The 24021-nt window shown below is 47.8% G+C and overlaps 1 pseudogene across 1 annotated transcript in view; it reads right to left on the reverse strand.

The window, feature by feature from the left end:
- Positions 1-24021, reverse strand: part of LOC147096548 (uncharacterized) — a 59059-nt pseudogene that overhangs the window by 28120 nt on the left and 6918 nt on the right. The window lies entirely within an intron of this gene.

Below are 24021 nucleotides of genomic sequence, written 5' to 3' on the forward strand. Positions count from 1 at the left end.
ACCCCCTCCACATTTAAAGGGACACCCACCCCCTCCACATTTAAAGGGACTCCCTCCCCGCTGCACATTATAAGAACATAAGAAGTAGGAGCAGGAGTCGGCCATACGGCCCCTCGGGCCTGCTCCGCCATTCAATAGGATCATGGCTGATCCGAATCTAGACTCACGTCCACGTCCCTGCCCACTCCCCGTAACCCCTAATTCCCTTATCAGCTAGTTTCTATAGTTATATAAAAAGAAAAAGGGTGGCTAAAGTAAATGTTGGTCCCTTAGAGGATGAGACCGGGAAATTAATGGTGGGAAACATGGAGATGGCAAAAACACTGAACAATTATTTTGTTTCAGTCTTTACGGTAGAGGACACCAAGAATATCCCAACACTGGACAAACAGGGGGCTCTAGGCGGGGAGGAGCTAAATACAATTAAAATCACTAAGGAATTGGTACTCAGTAAAATAATGGGACTCAAGGCAGATAAATCACCTGGACCTGATGGCTTACATCCTCGGGTCTTGAGGGAAGTGGCGGTAGGGATTGTGGATTCATTGGTAATAATTTTCCAAAACTCCCTGGACTCAGCAAAGGTCCCGGCAGATTGGAAAACTGCTAATGTAACACCCTTATTTAAAAAGGGTAGTAGGCAGAAGGCTGGAAACTATAGACCTGTTAGCCTAACATCTGTGGTTGGTAAAATTTTGGAGTCCATTATTAAGGAGACAGTAACGGGACATTTGGATAAACATAATTTAATAGGACAAACTCAGCATGGTTTTATGAAGGGGAAGTCCTGTTTGACAAACTTGCTTGAGTTCTTTGAGGATGTAACATACAGGGTGGATAAAGGGGAACCAGTGGACGTAGTGTATTTAGACTTCCAAAAGGCATTTGACAAGGTGCCACACAAAAGATTATTGCTCAAGATAAAAAATCACGGGATTGGGGCTAATATTCTGGCATGGGTGGAGGATTGGTTATCTAACAGAAAGCAGAGAGTTGGGATAAATGGTTCATTCTCAGACTGGCAATCAGTAACTAGTGGTGTTCCGCAGGGGTCAGTGCTGGGTCCCCAACTCTTTACAATCTATATTAACGATTTGGAGGAGGGGACCGAGTGTAACATATAAAAGTTTGCAGATGATACAAAGATGGGACGGAAAGTAGTGAGTGAGGAGGACATAAAAAACCTGCAAAGGGACATAGACAGGCTAAGTAAGTGGGCAGAGATTTGGCAAATGGAATACAATACTGGAAAGTGTGAGGTTATGCACTTTGGCAGGAAAAATCATAGAGCAAGTTATTATCTTAATGGCATGAAACTGGAAAGTACTGCAGTACAAAGGGATCTGGGGGTCCTGGTGCGCGAAGCTCAAAAAGTTAGTATGCAGGTGCAGCAGGTGATCCAAGAAGGCCAATGGAATGTTGGCTTTTATTGCTAGGGGGATAGAATATAAAAACAGGGAGGTATTGCTGCAGTTATACAAGGTATTGGTGAGACCGCACCTGGAATACTGCATACAGTTTTGGTGTCCATACTTAAGAAAAGACATACTTGCTCTCGAGGCAGTACAAAGAAGGTTCACTCGGTTAATCCCGGGGATGAGGGGGTGGACATATGAGGAGAGGTTGAGTAGATTTGGAATAACAACAGAAAATGCTGGAAAAACTCAGCAAGTCAGGCAACATCCGTGGAGAGAAATTTGAGTTGACGTTTCGGGTTTGACCCTTCTTCAAAACTGGAGAGAAAAGGAACTAGATCGAAGGCAGGGCTGCGATCGGACAAAAGAATAAAAGAACCAAAAGAAGTAAAAGAGATTAGAAGCTAGACGAGATGGTAATAGGCTGTGATTAGGTGTAAAGTGTACTGGCAGGGCAAAAGATAGCTGCCAGGTGTGAGAGAGAAACAAAAGGAAAGGGGGGGGGAAAGGAAAGGAGTGGAAAAATATAAGTGAAAATGAAATAGGGGCCGAGGTTATGATCTGAAATTGTTGAACTCGATATTGAGTCCGGAAGGCTGCAGACTGCCTAATCGGAAGATGAGGTGCTGTTCCTCGAGTTTACGTTGAGCTTCCGTGGAACAGTACAAGAGGCCAAGGACGGTGAGGTCCGAGTGGGAATGGAGCGGTGAATTGAAATGACAGGCGACCGGAAGCTCGGGGTCACCCTTACGGACTGAACGGAGGTGTTCCGCAAAGCGGTCACCCAATCTGCGTTTGGTCTCCCCAATGTAGAGGAGACCGCATCGTGAGCAGCGAATACAGTATACTAGATTGCGAGAAGTACAAGTACAAGTAAAGTAGATTGGGACTCTACTCATTGGAGTTCAGAAGAATGAGAGGCGATCTTATTGAAACATATAAGATTGCGAAGGGGCTTGATCGGGTGGATGCGGTGAGGATGTTCCTAATGATGGGTGAAACTAGAACTAGGGGGCATAAGCTTAGAATAAGGGGCTGCTCTTTCAAAACTGAGATGAGGAGAAACTTCTTCACTCAGAGGGTAGTAGGTCTGTGGAATTTGCTGCCCCAGAAAGCTGTGGAAGCTACATCATTAAATAAATTTAAAACAGAAATAGACAGTTTCCTAGAAGTAAAGGGAATTAGGGGTTACGGGGAGTGGGCAGGAAATCGGACTTGAGTCTAGGTTCGGAACGGTCATGGCCCTGTGGGTGGCGGAGTGGGCCCAGGGGCCGTGTAGCCTGGTCCTGCTCCTACTTCTTGTGTTCTAATTCTGTGTTAGATTTCAGGAGATGGTTCTATTCACAGGGATTAGTGGAGACCTCGGGAACAGGCTGCCAGCTAGGAGTCCTTCAAGAGTAAATTGGGCCTGTTCCTGGCTGGGGTGGAGATCACCTTTTACAGAAGGTAAGTACTGCAGGAAATACAGGGACAGAGTGATCTCCTGGACGAGTTTCGATCACCTAGATGGGTCGGAGAGGAATTTCCCAGATTTTTTTCGCCCAAATTGGCCATTGGATTTTTTATCTGGTTTTTCGCCTCTCCCAGGAGATCACATGGGTTCGGGTGGGATGGAGATTGGAAGTAGATTTGATGTTAGGATCAGATCAGCCATGATCTTATTGAATGGCAGAGCAGGCTCGAGGGGCCGATTGGCCTACTCCTGCTCCTATTTCTTATGTTCTTATGTAAACTGTCTGTCTCTGTTTTAAATCTATTTAATGTTGCAGCTCTCTGGGGCAGCAAATTCCATAGATTTACCACCCTCTGAGTGAAGAAGTTTCTCCTCATCTCAGTTTTGAAAGGGCAGCCCCTTATTCTAAGATTATGCCCCCGAGGTCTAGTCTCATACATCAGTGGAAACATCCTCACCGTATCCACCCGATCAAGTCCCCTCACAATCTTATATGTTTCGATAAGATCGCCTCTCATTCTTCTGAATTCCAATGAGTAGAGTCCCAACCTACTCAACCTTTCCTCATAAGTCAACCCCCTCATCTCTGGAATCAACCGAGTGAACCTTCTCTGAACCGCCTCGAGAGCAAGTATATCTTTTCTTAAATATGGAAACCAAAACTGCATGCAGTATTCCAGGCGTGGCCTCACCAATACCCTGTATAACTGCAGCAAGATTTCCCTGTTTTTATACTCCATTTAAAGGGACACCCACCCCCTTCACATTTAAAGGGATACCCACCCCCTCCACATTTAAAGGGACACCCACCCCGTCCACATTTAAAGGGACTACCTCCCCCCCTCTCATGTCCTCTACTGTGGAGGAGGAATTCCTGGAGTGTTTACGGGATGGTTAGACTGGGTATTGTGGAAACGTGAATAAAATGGACAATGAATTGGCTTACAAAAATGGTTTGGATGTGGAAATGGGAATAAAATGGGCAATGAATTGGCTTACAAAATGGCTTCACACAAGGAAAGTCTAGGTTAGATTAAAAAGCAGCCCCAGCTTTGCAAAGTGCAAAAGCTAGCAGAACAGAGAATCTGCCTCAGCCTGAGGCCAAGTGTTAACGAAGTGCCAACGACCAGATCAGGGCCACTGAAAGGGCCTAACTGCTGACTAGACAATGATTGACTAGCCATTGTTCAGTGCCCACAGCAGTGAGACAAGTCAGGACTTGCCTGCCAGACTGAAGACCAGATCATGGTCAAACCGAAAGGGCTTGAGTGATCCCCATTGGAGAACGCTTGTTGCCAGGGAAGTGATGTAAGGAAACACTTGTTGCCAGGGAAGTGATGTAGTGACCCTTGTCCAACGGTATAATAGGGGCTTCCCCACCGGTATTCTCTCTCTCTTAGCCAGAAGGTGTGTGGAACATCAAGAGGGTCAGACATCTCCCGGGGACGTAAATGCTGGCACCACGTGTCTAACCCGGTGTGACTCTCGGGACACGAATGTACTGTTGATATGCTGTATGACCACTCCGAACAGTAATGAATAAAATGATGTTGTTTTAACTCTCCGAACCCTCGAGCCTGGAATTCTTCGTACTACGGAACTCAAGAAGAGGACCAGAAAAACCCGGTTCTTACAGCTTGGCGTAGTCACGGCAGGATCGCAAGACATCAAGAAAGGGGAAAAAGGTAAGCACTGGAATTTATTGTGCCCTTTTTGCACCCTGTCTCTGCGATCTTTATTGAACGAACCAACCGGGTAGCGTACCCTCTGGCTGGCGGTTAACGGAGCACAGGTCCCATCGCTAGCTAGCACGCGGCGGAGTCCGGGACGACTCTAGTCTATTTTAAACTTATTCGTTAAGTCTACGACCTGTGGCAACATGACAGAACCAAGTAGAAAACCAACGACGGAAAAAGGAGGCAGAGCCCCTCCTGAGACCACGTTAGAAGAAATAGTAATCCAACTCAAGCAGTATATAGAAAGTACATTCGATGTCCCACAACATGAATATAATATCGAACAAAAATTTGGTGCCTCAAAAGGACAATGGTCCCTTGATGATATAAAAAGAGCATGGGGCAAGACCACCCGTATGAAAGGAGGGAAAAGAAAAACGGGCTGGGTATTGGCCACCTTGAAACAGTGTAGGCAGAGAGGGGAAATAACTCGGAAGGCGGCAGAGGCCAAAGAAAAAGAACAAAAAACAGCTCTCCATGAACAGATAACAAAATACAAAACCGAGTTAGAGAAACACCAAAAATGCCTTGAAAAAGCAAACGAAAGAGCAGAAAAGTGGAAGGCAAAAACCAAGAAGGAAAGGGAGATACACAGGGAAAGTCCCGGAGTGGTGACGATTACTCCGACGCCCTTGTATCCTACCTATCCTGCAGCGCCCCCTACAGCCCCTCCGGCATATGAACAGCCCACGCTCCAACCCCGATCAAACGAAGCCCATATTGCTAAAATAAATACCCCTCTTACGGACTCATCAGACGAAGAAGATATAACCAAGAAACCACCCCCACGCCTTGCCCCCATCAGGTTACAAAAACATGAAGTAGGCGGCCGAAATCTCCGAATTTATACCTATTACCAGGTTATAGCAGTAGTAGTTAGCGCAAGAGAGTCGGCCGCCCTGACGGCAATAGTAAATATGGCCGTCACCGGACGAGCAAACGCCCTACTTAACGCAGCCAGACAAAGCATCGGGGCCACGGCGCATTGGGCTCAGTTCGCCGGTTCCAGTCCAGCTGGAGATTTGCGTTTTTTAATCCAAGCACCTTACGGAGAGGGAGGAGGGAGAGCGAGTGAAAGCAAGATCCCAACATACAGGAGAGAGAGAGAGAAAGCGGAGAGAGCCCTTCTTCCAGTCCTAGCCATGTCTGCGTTCGCCTGCCGCGATTACTTCGCCGCCAAGTGCTTGATGTCCATTTCCAGCGAGGCGGTGTGGCGCGCCGAGCATGCGCAGGAGATCGGCATCTTCCCACAGCGCATCAGCCAGGGCTCGAGCGGCAGCTACTTCATCCCCGAGCCCGGCGGGAAAATTATCGGTGTTTTTAAAACTAAAAATGAGGAACCGTATGGTCAGCTGAACCCTAAATGGACCAAGTGGCTGCAGAAGCTCTGCTGTCCGTGCTGCTTTGGCAGAGACTGTCTTGTCCTCAATCAGGGCTATCTGTCGGAAGCTGGGGCCAGCCTGGTGTACCAGAAACTGGGGCTTAACGTAGTACCAAAGACTAAGGTGGTGTATTTAGCAAGCGAGACTTTTAACTACAGTGTAATCGACCGAGGGAAATCTCGGGGAAGAAACTGGCTCTCGAGAAAGTGCCGAAAGTTGAGCAGCAGAGGGCTGAGACACAGGAACTACCCTTACACAATCCCGAAATGGTCCTTTACACGGATGGGTCATCCTTTGTGGAAAAAGGAACCCGATTGGCAGGGTGGGCGGTTACAACAGAATTCGCAGTAGTACGAGCAGGAAGTATGGGAGGAGGGGCCTCAGCACAACAGGCAGAACGAGTCGCCCTCACCCAAGCCTGTCTCTATGCTCGAGACAAGACGGCCAATATATATACCGATTCTAGATATGCTTTTGGCATCGCTCATGACTTTGGACAAGGTTCTCTGACAGCTGCAGGTTAAACAACGGCTCACTAAGTATCACTCTGAAGGAGTGCCATGGCCTCAGGCCCTACCCCTTGTCCTATGTAGTATTCGAGCCACCCCGAATAGGACCACTGGACTCAGCCCCTATGAGGTCGTTACCGGTAGACCAATGTCGCTACCCGGAACAATAGATCTACGTAGGGCTGACATTCATCTTCTAAGTGGCACAGTACTAAAGTATTGCAAAGATCTAACAGATGCTGTCAGTTTTGCTTCCCAACAGGTCAGCGCAGCTTGGCAAGAACCCCCACCGGGAGGACACAGTTTAGTCCCCGGGCTACAAGTTTGGGTAAAGAAAATAAAGCCAGCCCCCCTGGAAGACAAGTGGGAAGGTCCGTATGTCATCCTGTTGACCACAGGAGCAGCCGTGAAAGTACAAGGAAAGAAAGCTTGGATACACGCGTCACACGTGAAAAGGGATACGACAGGAGCCCCAACAGAAGAATAAATTGGACTTATTGTGTACCATGATTCCCATCAGCATATTGCTGGCCATCTCCTTTACCCCTTTTCTAACATGGGTAGGAGGTATAGAGAATAACTTATTTTATCGGACCCACCTACAGATACACGGAGACCGGAGTGTATGCTACCCCCTGGCCACATCAGTGGAATCCTGGTTTGCAGCCACACCAGGTTGGCAACCCCTCCCACTATATACCGCCGACACAACGAAACAGACATGCGAGGGCCAGACGGGTCAATATAGCCAGGGCGTTCGGGGGCAATGCGTGCAGCTAATAAGCTCAACAGACCCCGGTTGCCGAGGGCTCGTGGGTGAGAATTGCACAACGTCAGGTAGCTATCCCGTGTTTTACGGGTAAGGGATGGGGATGCGTATATGCCCTTGTCCCCCAGGACAATACCTGCATACAGCAACAATGTGCCCGACACCACTGTCAGGTACACAGGGGCCAGCTGGCCTGTACATGCGAGGAACAAGGTGCTTTAATGTCACAGCAGGAAGACAATTCATTTGTGGTCAGTGTAACGGGACCCATGTATCATCCGGTAAATGGATCTTCCCATTTGATACATTCCAGCTGTCCGGGTCTGGGGGAAACTCAAATGACCCCCTTAACTATTATTAGACACAGTTTGCGAAGGTTGATAACCGGGAGGTCAAATGTTACCGAGCGAAGCACGGGTTTGCGTTCCTCCTCAATGGAATGTATACAACAGCGACGCCAAAACTCCCCTCTCTCTTCGCAGTAGGAGTAATCGCCCCCGTAGCTGTTCCCTGCCCCACCAGTACACCATCCAGACGGAAACGCCGGGCAGTCTCCGAGGAGTTCTGTGCTGATTGGCGAGATCCAACCACACTGGGTAGCTCAGTAGGGTGGGGTATTCTATCGGCCATATCATTGGGAGGGGGCACAGGAGTGATAGCAGCCAAGAATAGGAATTATCTAATGCGCGGAATCACCCTCCTGGGCAATAGCACCATTAAAGCATTAACCGCCATAAATAAGGAAATGGCAACCCTACGTCTTTTTAGCATGCAAAACCGATATGCTTTGAACTACCTCTTGGCACAAGAGGGAGGTGTGTGTATGATTATAGAAGACAAATGCATTACAAACGTCAATAGTGAGAGACAAAATATCCAAGACGCTATAGACAAGATTAATAATCAACTGGCCGACTTCATTGAAGCCGGAGGGGGTGAAGGATGGTTTACATGGCTGAAAACATTGGGACAGAAATTACTGTATGGTTTGATTGTTATAAGTGGTGTAATTTTGGGAATTATTATTGTTGTAAATAGTATCAAATGTTGTATAAGTCGTGCAGGAGCTACTATACCCCCTCGCCTCTCCCGAATATGGGTAGAAGTAGACACAGCAAAGCAGGGGGAACCCCCAGAGGAAGCCTGTTCGGTCCTACACAGTTATCTGTAAATTCTAAATTAAAACCCTTTTGGTTGTGTTCATGGCCAGAACACAAACAAAACGGAGACACAGAGTGTGTTTTTGATAAAGTGCACTATCAAGAATATACCTTGTATATAATGATTCTTGTAGATTGTATAAAGAATCAAAGGGAGGGGTGTGGAAACGTGAATAAAATGGACAATGAATTGGCTTACAAAATGGCTTCACACAAGGAAAGTCTAGATTAGATTAAAAAGCAGCCCCAGCTTTGCAAAGTGCAAAAGTTAGCAGCAGAGAGAGAATCTGCCTCAGCCTGAGGCCAAGTGTTAACGAAGTGCTAACGACCAGATCAGGGCCACTGAAAAAGCCTAACTGCTGACTAGAGAATGATTGACTAGCCATTGTTCAGTGCCCACAACAGTGAGGCAAGTCAGGACTTGCCTGCCAGACTGAAGACCAGATCATGGTCAAGCCGAAAGGGCTTGAGTGACCCCTTATTGGAGAACGCTTGTTGCCAGGGAAGTGATGTAGTGACCCTTGTCCAACGGTATAATAGGGGCTTCCCCACAGGTATTCTCTCTCTTAGCCAGAAGGCGTGTGGAACATCAAGAGGGTCAGACATCTCCCGGGGACATAAATGCTGGCACCACGTGTCTAACCCGGGGTGACCCTCGGGACACGAATGTACTGTCGATATGCTGTATGACCACTCCGAACAGTAATGAAGTAATAAAATGATGTTGTTTTAACTCTCCGAACCCTCGAGCCTGGAATTCTTCGTACTACGGAACTCAAGAAGAGGACCAGAAAAACCTGGGGCTAGATTTTCAGTTTAGGCAGTTTTGGGGCGCTAGCTTTAGCGCCCGCCCGAAGTTAGCGCCCGCCCCAAAGTAGCGCCCCGTTGCCGGGAATTCAGTGGCTTCGCCCTAAGAGGTTGGTGGAGCGCTAAAAGAGGCGTTCCACTACTCTCTTTAGGCGCTAAGCCGGCGGTCCAGAGGGATAGCGCCCAGGCGGGGCGCAGCACGGGTGCGGTCATTTTTGCACTGACAGCAGACCCCGTGGTGCCGACCAGCTCTTAAAGGGGGAAGGGACGAATTGGTCTGCTGCCACGCCCTGCACACTGCAGCCTTGCAAAGAGGCCTCAACACTACTGCTCAGCCCCAGGGAGTCATGGCAACGCCAGAGAAGGCCCGTCAGCGTGCCCTGCGCTTCTCAGAGGGTGATCTGGACATAATGGTCACAGCTCTGGAGGTGAGGCGCAAGATCTTGTTTCCAGAGAGTGGGAGGAATCCAACCCACCACGACTACACCAAAGCCTGGAAGCAGATCGCCCAGAGGGTGACGTTCACCGGCGAGGCCCCCAGGACCCACAAACAATGCCGTAAGAAATACAACGATCTGACCAGGATTGTGAGGGTGAGTAGCCTTTCCAGTCTCCTCCTCATTCTTGCATGTACACCTGACATGATGGGCAAAGGGACCTGAAAGTCCTTTTGGCCAGCCCTCAGCCAGCAGCATTGGGACAGTCATGAGCATCAAATGGCCATTCGGCACTCTACACTTTGGCCAAGCTATTCCACCATGGGAGGCAGTGGACAGTACATCAGGGCTTCACTCTGTCCAAGCTATTCCACCATGGGAGGCAGTGCACACTACATCAGGGCTTCACTGCGCACTTACAGCCCGTCCTTTCTCTTGCAGGCTAAAGTAGCGTTTAATCGCCAGGCCCGTGCCAGGGGTGGCCGCGCCAAGCTGCAGAAGCTCACTCGGCTGGAGGAGCGCGTGTGTGTGCTCATGGGAGCACGTGTGATTGTCCCCACAGCGTGCGGTGTATCCGACCCTCCACTGCCCGGCAATGGTAAGGACCTCGCCTTTTGGCCCTCTCGCGTCGCACTGGCCCATCCGAGCTACCTCCTTTGCCACTGTCCCACCAATGCGCTGAATCCCACCAGTCCTAACTCCCTCGCTGACGCCGTCTCCTCACTCTGAAGCTACTCTTGTGCATTCCTGCTTTCAGCTGGTGACGACCAGGACCCTGAGGCTGCCAGTGACAGCACCTCCAACCAGGAGGAGGAGGAGGAGCAAGCCGGACCTTCGGGGGAACAGTCACGTCCCGCAGGAGAGGAGGAAATGCTCGACACCTCCTCACTGGACGAGTGCCTGGAGGAACTGTCGCAGGGCAATGCAGCTTCTGGGACCAGTGGCGTCCAGCCACCCAGCAGCCGTGCGCGTGGCCCGCGGCCTTCCCCCCAAAGGGGGGAAGGATCAGAGGGGAGTGCTGCTGCTCGGCACACTCGCCGTCACCAACGCGGCAAGGGTCCCCTAGTTCGGCCCCCTCCTCCCCAGCGGGAGAGTCGCGACTCCAGTCCGGACACCTTCACTTCGGAGGAGGTGCGGAAGCTCGATCAGATGGCCGACGACTCGGACCGGCGCCACACGGAGCTCATGAGCGTGGTGGGGCGCATGCCTGAGGCCATCGAGTCGCTGGCGACCAGTGTGCGCGAGTTCGGGGCAGCAACTGCCGCGACTGGCCGCATGCTAACTGATGCCGTCAAGACCCTGGCGGATGTGATGCGCGCGCACACCAGGACCAGAGGGCCACTCACTGCTGCCACACGCGCTGTCTCAGGCAGGCATCGCCAGGGCAGGCGCCGCGCTGGACCATCCCAGCAAGCCGGCCGTCGGCTGATTGCTGCGGATCCTGCAGTGCGGGCCCGGCCGAGTGCCACCGCGCCACAGCACCAGCCAGCGCATCCCAGACGCCAGCTGGCCCACATTGCACCATCCGTCGCCGCCATTCCCCCTCTGGGGCGTCAAGGGCAAGCGGCTGCAGCTGATGGTGGCCAGGCTCAGGCGCGCCACTCAGGAGACGGCCCCTCGAGGCCCAAACGCCGTGTAGGCCGCCCCCCAGTGGCATCTGGCGGAAGGGCATCTGAGCCTCAGGCGCCTTCCCCCAGCCTCGCAGCAGCCACTGGGCAGAGCTTGCGAAGGAGCAGCAGGCAGGGCAGGGGAGGCAAAATGCTGGCCAAGGTCTCGCCCTCGCGGGCCACTCAGTAGAGGGTGTGGCCAGCTTTCCTTTAATATGGCGGTGGCCATCTTTATTTTGCCCATGGTTGTGCTTTTGGAGGGCTTTTTTTTTGCGTTAGGCCGACGTTGAGGCCCGGTTTCAATAAAGGTGGAGTGGCTCCTCCCCAGTTTGTGGGAGTGAGTCGTTTGTTGGGCTTTTTGTGGGGCCCGTTTATTGTTTTTGGGGATTCATGTGGGAAGGGCTTTTCATTTTTGTTTAATAAAAAATTATCTTTATTCATGCAGTCTCCATGGTTGTTCTTCTTAGTGTTTGTTGGCTTCGCCGGCTGAGGGCTTGCGGAGCGGCTGCATTCATCTTCCCTCATGGCCCCTGGCCATTCCCTGACAGGGGGCTTAGAAGTACCGTGTAATAAGGTGGCGTCGTGCGGCCCTTGGCCCTGGTTGCTCCCTCCTGGGAACGTACTCCTGCTCCTCCTCCTCCTCCTCCTCCTCCTCCTCATGCTCCTCCTGCTCCTCCTCCTGAGGTGCTGGTCCAACGTCAGGTGGCAGTGCCTGAGTCCTGCGGATAGCCAGGTTGTGTAGCATGCAGCAAACCACCACAAATTGGGAGACCCGGTCCGGCGAATACTGGAGAGCTCCTCCGGAGCGATCAAGGCAGCGGAACCGCTGCTTGAGGACCCCAATAGTTAGCTCGATGATGTTGCGGGTGGTTTGATGGCTCTCGTTGTAGGCCTCTTCAGCAGCGGTCCTGGGCGCGCGGAGCGGGGTCATGAGCCAGGTGCACAAAGGATAGCCTTTGTCCCCGAGTAGCCATCCTCTTGGGGGAGGCTGTGCCTGGAACATGTCATGCACAGTACTCTGCCGCAGGATAAAGGCATCGTGGCTGCTGCCTGGGAAGCTGGCATTGACTGCCATGATGCGCTGCTTGTGGTCACAGACCAGCTGCACATTCAGAGAATGGTAGCCCTTCCTGTTGCGATACTGCTCGCCATGCTCCAGAGGGGCCCGCAAAGCCACATGCGTACAGTCAATGGCGCCCTGCACCAAGGGGAATTCCCCGAGTCTGGAAAATCCCAATGCGCGCTGATGCTGGCTCTCCAGGGCCATGGGGAAGGAGATGAATTGGCTTCTCCTTCTGAACAGTGCTTCGGTCACCTGGCGGATGCAGCGATGCGCGCCGTACTGGGAGATGTTTGCTATGTCCCCAGCAGCGTATTGGAAGGAGCCGGTGGCATAGAAGTTCAATGCCACTGTCACCTTCACTTCCACCGACAGAGACGTCCTGCACCTGAGCTTTGGCCGCAGATCTCGGCGAAGCAGGTGGCAGATCTCTGCAATCACCCCCTTCCGGAATCGGAGCCTTTTAACACATCGCGCGGCACTCATGTTTAGGTAGGAGCGCTGCTGGCGGTATAGCCTGACTGGGTAAGGCCTACGTGGCCGACGCCTGTAGCCCCCTCTGCCTCTAGCCAGGGCTGCCCCTCTCACAATACGTCTGCGAGCCCTACGGACATGGAGCTGCAGCTCCGCGTTGGCACCCCATGCAACCCCCATCAAATCCTGGCAAACACTCTAATTTCCAAATGGCCACTTGCAGCGCTGTTGCCTGAGTCCAAAAATACCTGGCTCTTGCTGCTTGAAACCAGTTAGCTATCCTCCTTGTTGTGTCTCCAGAAATGCGTTGCACAAGACTGTTTTCTGAAATAATGGATGGCCTTTATACTGGAGAGGACGTTCCCTTTAATTAGCGCCCCCCGGGGCCCGCGCTGGTTGTGTTGCGTTCCTTTTTCCAAACGCTCCGGCCGCCCGCCGCACAATGGGGCGGTCCGACTGAAGTTTGCAATCGGGGCGGCCAAAGGGCGTTGCACGAGGATGTGACGTCATTTTCTGCGCGCGCATCCGGGCGGGCGCTAAACTTTGCGCCGGCGCTAACGGGCAACTTAATTTGGGGCGGGGCGCAAACTGCGCTGCGCCCGGGCGCTACACGCATAGCGCCCGGAAATCACTTCTCTTAAGGCGCTAACTGCTGGCGCAAGCAACTGAAAATCTAGCCCCTGGTTCTTACAGTGCTAACTGTAATTATAAGGCCATGTCTGCAGAAGAACATAGGGAAGAGTCGGTACGGGATGCATTTATTAATGGATTACTGTCTAGATCAATTCGTCAGCGGTTATTAGAAAATAAGACCTTAGATCTTGAGTGCTTTTGAGCAAGCCTCTACATTGGATTTGGCTCAGAGAAGTTCGGATTCTTATGCTCTTTTTGATCGGCCTGCGACCGTGGTTTCGGCAGTTCCAAATGAAAGGGAGTAACGTGGATTTAATAGGAGTGGTTTATCAGATTCCGAAACAGTTTCTATTTCGGCAGCTGTTGTCTCTAGGATTCAGAAGTGTTATTTTTGCGGGAACGCCCGGCACCCCCGTTTGAAGTGCCCTGCCCGGGAGGCTGTGTGTAGTAAATGTGGCAAGGGAGGTCATTACGCACGTGTTTGCAAATCGGTAGCCTCCTCTGCGACCATTCAGCCTTTAGATAGGGCTTTTATTGCATCAGTTTCTGCCGCCTTTTCCCATGGCCTAAACAAAGCTATAGTTATGGCCCAAGTTAATGGGTTAGAAGTGAAGGCCCTTATAGATACGGGCAGTACTGAGAGCTTTATAAGTCTTCAGTTTGTGAGGGAGAAGCGTTTGAAAATTTCGCCTGTTTCCTATCAGGTGTGTATGGCTCAGACGACTCTCACCTCACAAGTAGCTGGTTGTTGCCTTGTGAAATTAATTCTCCTAGGTAATACGTATACTGATATACACCTATCCGTTCTGCCTAATCTCTGTGCGGACATTTTGATTGGTCACGATGTGCTTCAATTACATGAGTCCCTCAGTCTTTCTTTCGGAGGAACCAAGCCACCTTTGTCTATTTGTGGATTAACTTCTTTATCCATTTCTCCATTATCACTTTTTTCCAATTTGATGCCGGACTGTAAGCCAATTACTACCAAGTGAAGAAGGTATAGCAGTCAGGATAAAGAATTTATTAATTCTGAAGTTCAACGTCTTTTATCGGAAGGAATCATTGAACCTAGTTTTTCACCCTGGCGGGCACAGGTAGTTGTCACCACTAATGAGAGACATAAGAAGCGAATGGTGATAGACTACACTCAAACTATTAACAGGTATACTCAATTAGATGCGTACCCCCTGCCTAAGATTGATGAGCTTATCAATAAAGTATCTCAATATAAGGTTTTTAGCACTATTGATCTAAAGAGTGCTTATCATCAGATTCCTATCGCTAAGAGGGACAAACCATATACGGCCTTTGAAGCTGGCGGAAAGCTGTACCAGTTCTGCTGAGTACCATTCGGTGTTACTAACGGTGTCGCCTGTTTTCAACGGGCAATGGATGCTTTTATAAGTGATAATTCTCTCTCTGACACCTTCTCATATTTAGATGACATCACGGTGTGTGGCAAATCAAGGGTGGAGCACGATTTTAATCTAGAAAGATTCCGTCAAGTTGCGGAAAAAGTTGGCTTAACTTTCAATAAAGAGAAGTGTATCTTTTCGACCACCGAGGTAAATTTACTGGGGTATATTATCTCGGGAAATAAGATTAAACCAGATCCAGAACGGCTGCGACCACTAATTGAGTTACCTTGCCCTACTAATTCTAAGGCCTTGCAACGAGTTGTTGGACTGTTTTCTTATTCTAATTGGATTGCAAACTTCTCGCAGAAGATCCGGCCCCTTATTCGGGTTACGACATATCCTCTATCATGGGAGGCCAGGATGTGTTTTGATAATCTTAAAAAGGATATCCTTGGAGCAGTTGTGCATTCTATTGACGAGCAGGTTCCCTTTGTGATTGAGACGGACGCTTCCGATTTTGCAATTGGGGCTACCCTGAACCAAAATGGAAGACCTGTGGCCTTTTTCTCACGTACTCTGAGCCATAGTGAGCAGAGACATTCATCAATAGAGAAAGAGGCGTACGCAATAGTAGAAGCACTGCGTAAATGGAGACATTATTTATCTGGGTGACATTTTACGTTAGTAACTGACCAAAAATCTGTGTCCTTCATGTTTGATGTCAAACATTTCGGAAAGATCAAGAATGATAAAATAATGAGGTGGAGGATCGAGTTGGCATGCTACCATTTCGATATAGTCTATCGTCCGAGGAAGGATAATGTTGCCGCTGATGCGCTGTCGAGGGCTTATTGTTCTGTGCTTCACGGAGATACGCTTATTAATCTTCATAATGCTTTGTGCCATCCTGGTGTTACGAGGATGATACACTTCGTACGCAGTAAGAATTTGCCCTTTTCAGTTGAAGACGTCAAGCGGATGACTTAGTCATGCTCTGTCTGCGCCCGGTGTAAACCGAATTTCTTTAAGCCTCAACGAGCTCACCTTATAAAGGCTACTTCTCCCTTTGAACGCCTGAGCGTTGATTTTAAGGGGCCTCTTCCTTCAACGACTCAGAATCGATATATATTTACTGTTGTGGATGAGTTTTCAAGGTTCCCTTTTGTTTTTCCTTGTGCAGATGTATCAGCTGCTACAGTTATTAAATGTCTGACTCAACTTTTTGTCATCTTTGGGATGCCTGCGTATATCCATTCGGATCAGGGAAGTTCTTTTATGTCTTCCCAGTTGAAGGAATACCTCCAGAGTTGGGGAATTTCTACTAGCAGAACTACCCCGTATAATCCCCAGGGTAATGGACAGTGCGAATGATACAATGGGGTGATCTGGAAGGCAGTTATGTTGGCTTTGACATCCCAGAACCTTAAGAATACACAGTGGGAAATGGTACTGCCTGATGCCCTGCATTCCATTAGATCATTGCTTTCAACAGCTACTAATGTGACCCCCCATGAAAGGCTCTTCAACTATCCGCGGAGATCTACTACGGGATATTCGGTACCTTCATGGCTTACTATGCAGGGACCTGTGCTGCTCCGACGCCATGTTAGACTGTCAAAGTATGATCCTTTAGTGAAGGAGGTGGAGCTATTGGAGGCAAATTCCCAATATGCTCACATTCGATTCCAAGATGGGAAAGAAAGTACGGTTTCAGTTAAAGACTTAGCTCCTTGTGGTGGCCAGCCCGCTCCTGAGGACATTAACAATAGCCATAATTCAGATAATGTTGATGTCGTCACAGATACTACGAACATTTCCAATCCTATTGCAGACACTTACAATTCTCTTAGTCTGCCCCCGATGGATGTTCATGACCCTCCCAGTCTACCTTCGAATGGGACTTCCAATCCGGAAACCGTTGATAATCGGGATATTGATAGCCTCCCTGCAGAAGATATTTCTGTGTCTCCTGGTGTGGGAGGGCAAGGAACTTCACCAAGGCTAAGAAGGTCGACACGAACAAGATATCCGGTCGACCGATTAAAAATGGACTTTTAAAATAATTAATAATTTAATAGTAAAATTTTAAAATTGTTGAAGGCATTATACATGTATTGCTCTAGTCATAAATAACTAATTGTAAACTGTAAAGGCTACCTAGGTTGAAGTATATTTTAAAAGGAGGGGTGAATGTGGTGATTATTCTTGTTTTATAAGAAGCATTGTAATTGGTTGCCTGTTTTCCTGCCTTGAGATATATGCTGTAAACTTATTGGTTAGTTGATTCCATGCGACCTGTGGTGGCCATCTTAAATTCAGTTCTCTACAGCTTGGTTGAGACTGGGTGCTCAACATGTACTTGCTGGTTTTTAAGGTTAATAAAGCCGAGCTTTTGAAAGGCAAGCTACTCTTTATTGTTTGTAGGCATTGTGTTATGATCTGGAAAGCAATGTCTGAATGAGTGATGGGAGCAGAGGCAATAGTAACTTTTAAACCTGAATTAGTGAAATACACAAAGGGGAGAACATTAGCAGTGCTCTGGGCACAGAGCAGGGGAGTGGGACACATTGGCCTGCTCTTTCAAAGGGCCCGCTGTGCCCAATGGCCTCATTCTGTGCTGTCTGGTCCCAAGTTTCTATGGTATCAACCTCGAACTCTTTGTTCCTGAGCGAGTAATAAACGATAAATGTACCTGAATGCTATTTACAGAAGCAGACCTTTAGCGTGTGAAATTGCATTGGGAAGTTTAATTCTGTTAACCAGCAAACTATGACCAAAAATTGATAAAAAGGGAGAAAATCGACTGAGTATACCAGCAAGAAACATTTAAAAATTGTAGGAACTTCTGAAAGTAAGTAAACATGAAGAGTAGCAAAAGTAAACATTGGTCCCTTAGAGGCTGAGACAGGAGAAATTATAATGGGAAATAAGGAAATGGCAGATTTTAAACAAATATTTTGTATCTGTCTTCACAGTAGAAGACACAAATAACGCACCAAAAATAGCAGGGAACCAAGGGACTAATGAAAGTGCTGACATCAATTACTTTAAGTTCCTGCGAGAAAAAAAGTACTTGAGAAACTAATGGGACTAAAAGCCGACAAATCACCAGGACCTGACGGCCGACATCCTAGGGTTCTACAAGAGGTGGCTGAAGAGAGAGTGGATGCATTGGTTGTGATCTTCCAAAATCCCCAACATTCTGGAACAGTCCCAGCGGATTAGAAGGTAGAAAAAGTAACCCCGCTATTCTAGAAAGGGGGAAGAGAGAAAGCAGGGAACTACAGGCCAGTGAGCCTGGCGTCAGGAAAATGCTGGAATCCATTATTAAGGGAGGGGTAAGAGGGCACTTAGAAAATCATATGATCAGGCGGAGTCAACATGGTTTTATGAAAGAGAAATCATGCTATTACTGTTTTTTGAGGATGCAACTAGCTGGATAGATAATGGGGAACTGGTGGATGTAAAATATTTGGATTGCCAAAAGGCATTTGATAAGGTGCCACATAAAAGGTTGCTGTGCAAGATAAGGACTCATGGGGTGAGGGGAATATATTAGCTACAAGGACAGGTTGGAGAAGCTGGATTTGTTTTCATTAGAGCAAAGGAGGTTGAGGGGTGATTTGATAGAGGTGTACAAGATTATGATGGGTTTGGATAGACTAGACGGGGAAAGGCTGTTCCCACTAATGGATGGTACGAGGACTAGGGGACACAGACTTAAGGTTTTGGACAAGAGATACGGGGGGGGGATGTGAGTAAAAACCTTCTTACGCAGCGAGTGGTGAGGACCTGGAACTCGCTGCCGACGGAAGTGGTGGAAGTGGAGACACTCAATGTTTTCAATGGGAGACTGGATAGGCACTTGAGGGAAATAAACTTACAGGGCTACGGGGATAGAGCGGGGGAATGGGACTGACTGGATTGCTCGACAGAGAGCCGGCACGGACTCGATGGGCCGAATGGCCTCCTTCTGTGCCGTTATGACTATTAGCATTGATAGAGGATTGGTGAACTGACAGAAAACAGAGAGTAGGGATAAACAGGACATTTTCAGCTTGGCAGGCTAGTGGGGTGCCACAAGGATCAGTGCTTGGGCCTCTGCTATTTACAATCTATATTACTGACTTAGACGAAGGGACCGAGTGTAATGTATCCAAGTTTGCTGCTGATACAAAGCTAGGTGGGAAAATAAGCTATGGAAATGTGTGCGTATTCACTTTAGTAGGAAGAGTAGAAAAACAGAACCTTTTTTAAATGGTGAAAAATTATTAAATGTTGGTGTTCAGAGAGATTTAGGTGTTCTCGTACAGGAAACAAAGTTAGCATGCAGGTACCGCGAGCAATTGAGAAGGCGGATGGCATGTTGGCCTTTATTACAAGGGGTTGGAATACAACAGTGAGGAAGTCTTGCGACAATTGGACAGGGCTTTGGTGAGACAACACCCAGAGTACCGTGCACAGTTTTGGTCTCATATCGATAAAGGATGGGATAAAGACAGTAGGGAGAAATGATCTTAGCTCCAAAAATAAAGTAAATAAATCAGTTTGGGTGGAGCCAAGAAACAGCAAGGGGCAGAAAACATTGGTTGGAGGTGATTATAGGCCCCCAAACTGCAGTTGTAATGTAGGGCAGCGTATAATTCAGGGAACTAGAGGTGCATGTAGCAAGGGTAATATAGTAATCATGGGGGATTTTAAGCTATGTATAGATTGGGGAAACCAAATCTGCAGTAATAGTGTGGGGACATCATCTGAGTCAATGGGACTCTCTCTGACCTTTCTCCCCAGTCCATCTCCAGGGCCAGTGTGTATCTGAGTCAATGGGACTCTCTGACCTTTCTCACCAGTCTATCTCCAGGACCAGTGTGTATCTGAGTCAATGGGACTCTCTCTGACCTTTCTCCCCAGTCCATCTCCAGGACCAGTGTGTATCTGAGTCAATGGGACTCTCTCTGACCTTTCTCCCCGGTCCATCTCCAGGACCAGTGTGTATCTGAGTCAATGGGACTCTCTCTGACCTTTCTCCCCGGTCCATCTCCAGGACCAGTGTGTATCTGAGTCAATGGGACTCTCTCTGACCTTTCTCCCCGGTCCATCTCCAGGACCAGTGTGTATCTGAGTCAATGGGACTCTCTGACCTTTCTCCCCAGTCCATCTCCAGGACCAGTGAGTACCTGAGTCAATGGGACTCTCTGACCTTTCTCCCCAGTCCATCTCCAGGACCAGTGTGTATCTGAGTCAACGGGACTCTCTCTGACCTTTCTCCCCAGTCCATCTCCAGGACCAGTGAGTATCTGAGTCAATGGGACTCTCTCTGAGCTTTCTCCCTAGTCCATCTCCAGGACCAGTGTGTATCTGAGTCAATGGGACTCTCTGACCTTTCTCCCCAGTCCATCTCCAGGACCAGTGTGTATCTGAGTCAATGGGACTCTCTCTGACCTTTCTCCCCAGTCCATCTCCAGGACCAGTGTGTATCTGAGTCAATGGGACTCTCTGACCTTTCTCCCCAGTCCATCTCCAGGACCAGTGTGTATCTGAGTCAATGGGACTCTCTGACCTTTCTCCCCAGTCCATCTCCAGGACCAGTGTGTATCTGAGTCAATGGGACTCTCTCTGACCTTTCTCCCCAGTCCATCTCCAGGACCAGTGTGTATCTGAGTCAATGGGACTCTCTCTGACCTTTCTCCCCGGTCTATCTCCAGGACCAGTGTGTATCTGAGTCAATGGGACTCTCTCTGACCTTTCTCCCCAGTCCATCTCCAGGACCAGTGTGTATCTGAGTCAATGGGACTCTCTCTGACCTTTCTCCCCAGTCCATCTCCAGGACCAGAGTGTATCTGAGTCAATGGGACTCTCTCTGAACTTTCTCCCCAGTCCATCTCCAGGACCAGTGTGTATCTGTGGTGATTATTCTTTATGTTTAGTAAGAAGTATTGTAATTGGTTGTTTGTTTCCTGCCTTGAGATATATGCTGTAAACTCATTGGTAGTAGATGTAATGTGATTTGTGGTGGCCATCTTAAATTCAGTTCTCTACAGCCTTGGTTGGGACTGGGTGTTGAAAGATCTGCTACTGGATTTTTAAAGTTAATAAAGCCTAGATTTAGAAAGGCAAATCTACTCTTTATTTCAATTTATTAACTTTAAGTCAGAATGGAGCGATATCTTCAACCGGAACGATTCAATGCTGACCCTAATTCTGCAGGAGTGGATGATAAATGGAAACACTGGTATCGTACATTAAAAAACATTTTGGGTGTGTTGGATCAAGAGTCTCTAAATAAGCTGAATATGCTGATCAACTACATTGCTCCGGATGTGTATAAGTATATTTTGGACTGTGAAACTTACGAATTGGCTATTTCTACATTGGAAAAGATTTTTGTTAAACCAAAGAATGAGGTATTTGCACGTCACCTTCTATCTGCCCGTAGGCAGCAGGTGGGAGAATCTTTGGATACTTATTTACAAGCACTTCGGCGCCTTAGTGCTGACTGTAATTATAAGGCCGTGACGGCAGAAGAATATAAGGAAGAATCGGTACGGGATGCTTTTATTAATGGATTACTGTCTAGATCAATTAGTCAGCGGTTGTTAGAAAATAAGACTTTGGATCTTAAGAGTGCTTTCGAGCAAGCCTCTACATTGGATGTGGCTCAGAGAAGTTCGGATTCTTATGCTCTTTTAATCAGCCTGCGACTGTGGTTTCGGCAGTTCCAGATGAAAAGGAATTATGTGGACTTAATAGGAGTGGTTTACTAGATTCTGAAACAGTTTCTACTTCGGCGGCTGTTGCCTCTAGGATTCAGAAGTGTTATTTTTGTGGGAACGTCCGGCACCCTCGTCTGAAGTGTCCTGCTCGGGAGGCTGTGTGTAGTAAATGCGGCAAGAGAGGTCATTATGCACGGGTTTGTAAATCATCAGGTTCAATTACCTCCTCTGCGACTATTCAGCCTTTAGATAGGGCGTTTATTGCATCAATTTCTGCTGCATTTGCTCATGGCCTAAACAAAGCTATAGTTACGGCCCAAGTTAATGGGTTAGAAGTGAAGGCCCTTATAAAACTCTCGGTACTGCCCGTATCTATAAGTCTTCAGTTTGCGAAGGAGAAGCGTTTGAAAATTTCGCCTGTTACTTATCAGGTGTGTATGGCTCAGACGACTCTCACTTCACAAGTAGCTGGTTGTTGCCTTGTGAAATTGATTCTTCTAGATAATACGTATACTGATATACGCCTATCTGTTCTGCCTAATCTCTGTGCGGATATTTTGATTGGTCATGATGTGCTTCAATTACATGAGTCTCTCAGTCTTTCGTTTGGAGGGACTAAGCCACCTTTATCTATTTGTGGATTAACCTCTTCCATTTCTCCATTATCACTTTTTTCCAATTTGATGCCAGATTGTAAGTCAATTGCTAACAAGTCAAGAAGGTATAGCAGTCAGGATAGAGAATTTATTAATTCTGAAGTTCAACGTCTTTTATTGGAAGGAATCATTGAACCTAGTTGTTCGCCTTGGCGGACACAGGTAGTTGTCACCACTAACGAGAGACATAAGAAATGAATGGTGATAGACTACTCCCAAACTATTAATAGGTATACTCAATTAGATGCGTACCCTTTGCCTAAGATTGATGAGCTTATCAACAAAGTATCTCAGTATAAGGTTTTTAGCACTATTGATTTAAAGAGTGCTTATCATCAGATTCCTATTGTTAAGAGGGATCAACCATATACGGCCTTTGAGGCTGGCGGAAAGCTGTATCAGTTTTGCCGAATACCATTTGGTGTTACTAATGGTGTTGCTTGTTTTCAACGGGCAATGGATGCTTTTATAAGTGATAACTCTCTCTCTGACACCTTTTCATACTTAGATGACATCACGGTGTGTGGCAAATCAAGGGTGGAGCATGATTCTAATTTAGAAAGATTCCTTCAAGCTGCGGAAAAAGTTGGTTTAACTTTCAATAAAGAGAAGTGTACCTTTTCGACCACTGAGGTAAATCTACTGGGGTACATTATCTCGGGAAACAAGATTAAACCAGACCCAGAACGTCTGCGACCATTGATTGATTTACCTTGTCCTACTAATTCTAAGGCTTTGCAACGAGTTGTTGGACTGTTTTCTTACTATTCTAATTGGATTGCAAACTTTTCACAGAAGATCCGGCCTCTTATTCGGGTTACGACATATCCTCTATCATGGGAGGCCAGGACGTGTTTTGATAATTTTAAAAAGGATATCCTTGGAGCAGTTGTGCATTCTATTGATGAGCAGGTTCCTTTTGTGATTGAGACGGATGCTTCTGATTTTGCAATTGGGGCTACGCTGAACCAAAATGGAAGACCTGTGGCCTTTTTCTCACGTACCTTGAACAATAGCGAAAAAAGGCATTCCTCAATAGAGAAAGAGGCGTATGCAATAGTAGAAGCACTGCGTAAATGGAGGCATTATTTATCGGGGCGACATTTTACGTTGGTAACTGATCAAAAGTCTGTGTCCTTTATGTTTGATGTCAAACATTTTGGAAAGATTAAGAATGATAAAATAATGAGGTGGAGGATTGAGTTGGCATGTTACCACTTTGATATAGTTTATCGTCTGGGGAAGGATAATGTTGCTGCTGATGCGCTGTCGAGGGCTTATTGTTCTGTGATTCACGGAGATACGCTTATTAATCTTCACAATGCCTTATGCCATCCTGGGGTTACGAGGATGATACACTTCGTACGCAGTAAGAATTTGCCCTTTTCAGTTGAAGACGTCAAGCGGATGACTTCATCATGTTCTATCTGTGCTCGGTGTAAACCGAATTTCTTTAAGCCTCAACGAGCTCATCTTATAAAGGCTACTTCTCCTTTTGAACGTTTGAGCATCGATTTTAAGGGGCCTCTTCCTTCAACGACTCAAAATTGATATATATTTACTGTTGTGGATGAGTTTTCAAGGTTCCCTTTTGCTTTTCCTTGTGCAGATGTATCAGCTGCTACAGTTATCAAATGTCTGACTCAACCTTTTGTCATTTTTGGGATGCCTGCGTATATCCATTCGGATCAGGGAAGTTCTTTTATGTCTTCCCAGTTGAAGGAATACCTTCAGAGTCGGGGAATCTCTACTGGTAGAACTACCCCGTATAATCCCCAGGGTAATGGACAGTGCGAACGATACAATGGGGTGATCTGGAAGGCAGTTATGTTGGCTTTGACATCCCAGAACC

Source organism: Somniosus microcephalus, unplaced genomic scaffold (genome assembly GCF_052327205.1).
Source record: "Somniosus microcephalus isolate GS21.2 unplaced genomic scaffold, FLI_Smic_1.0 unresolved_chr1, whole genome shotgun sequence".
Taxonomy (NCBI): domain Eukaryota; kingdom Metazoa; phylum Chordata; class Chondrichthyes; order Squaliformes; family Somniosidae; genus Somniosus; species Somniosus microcephalus.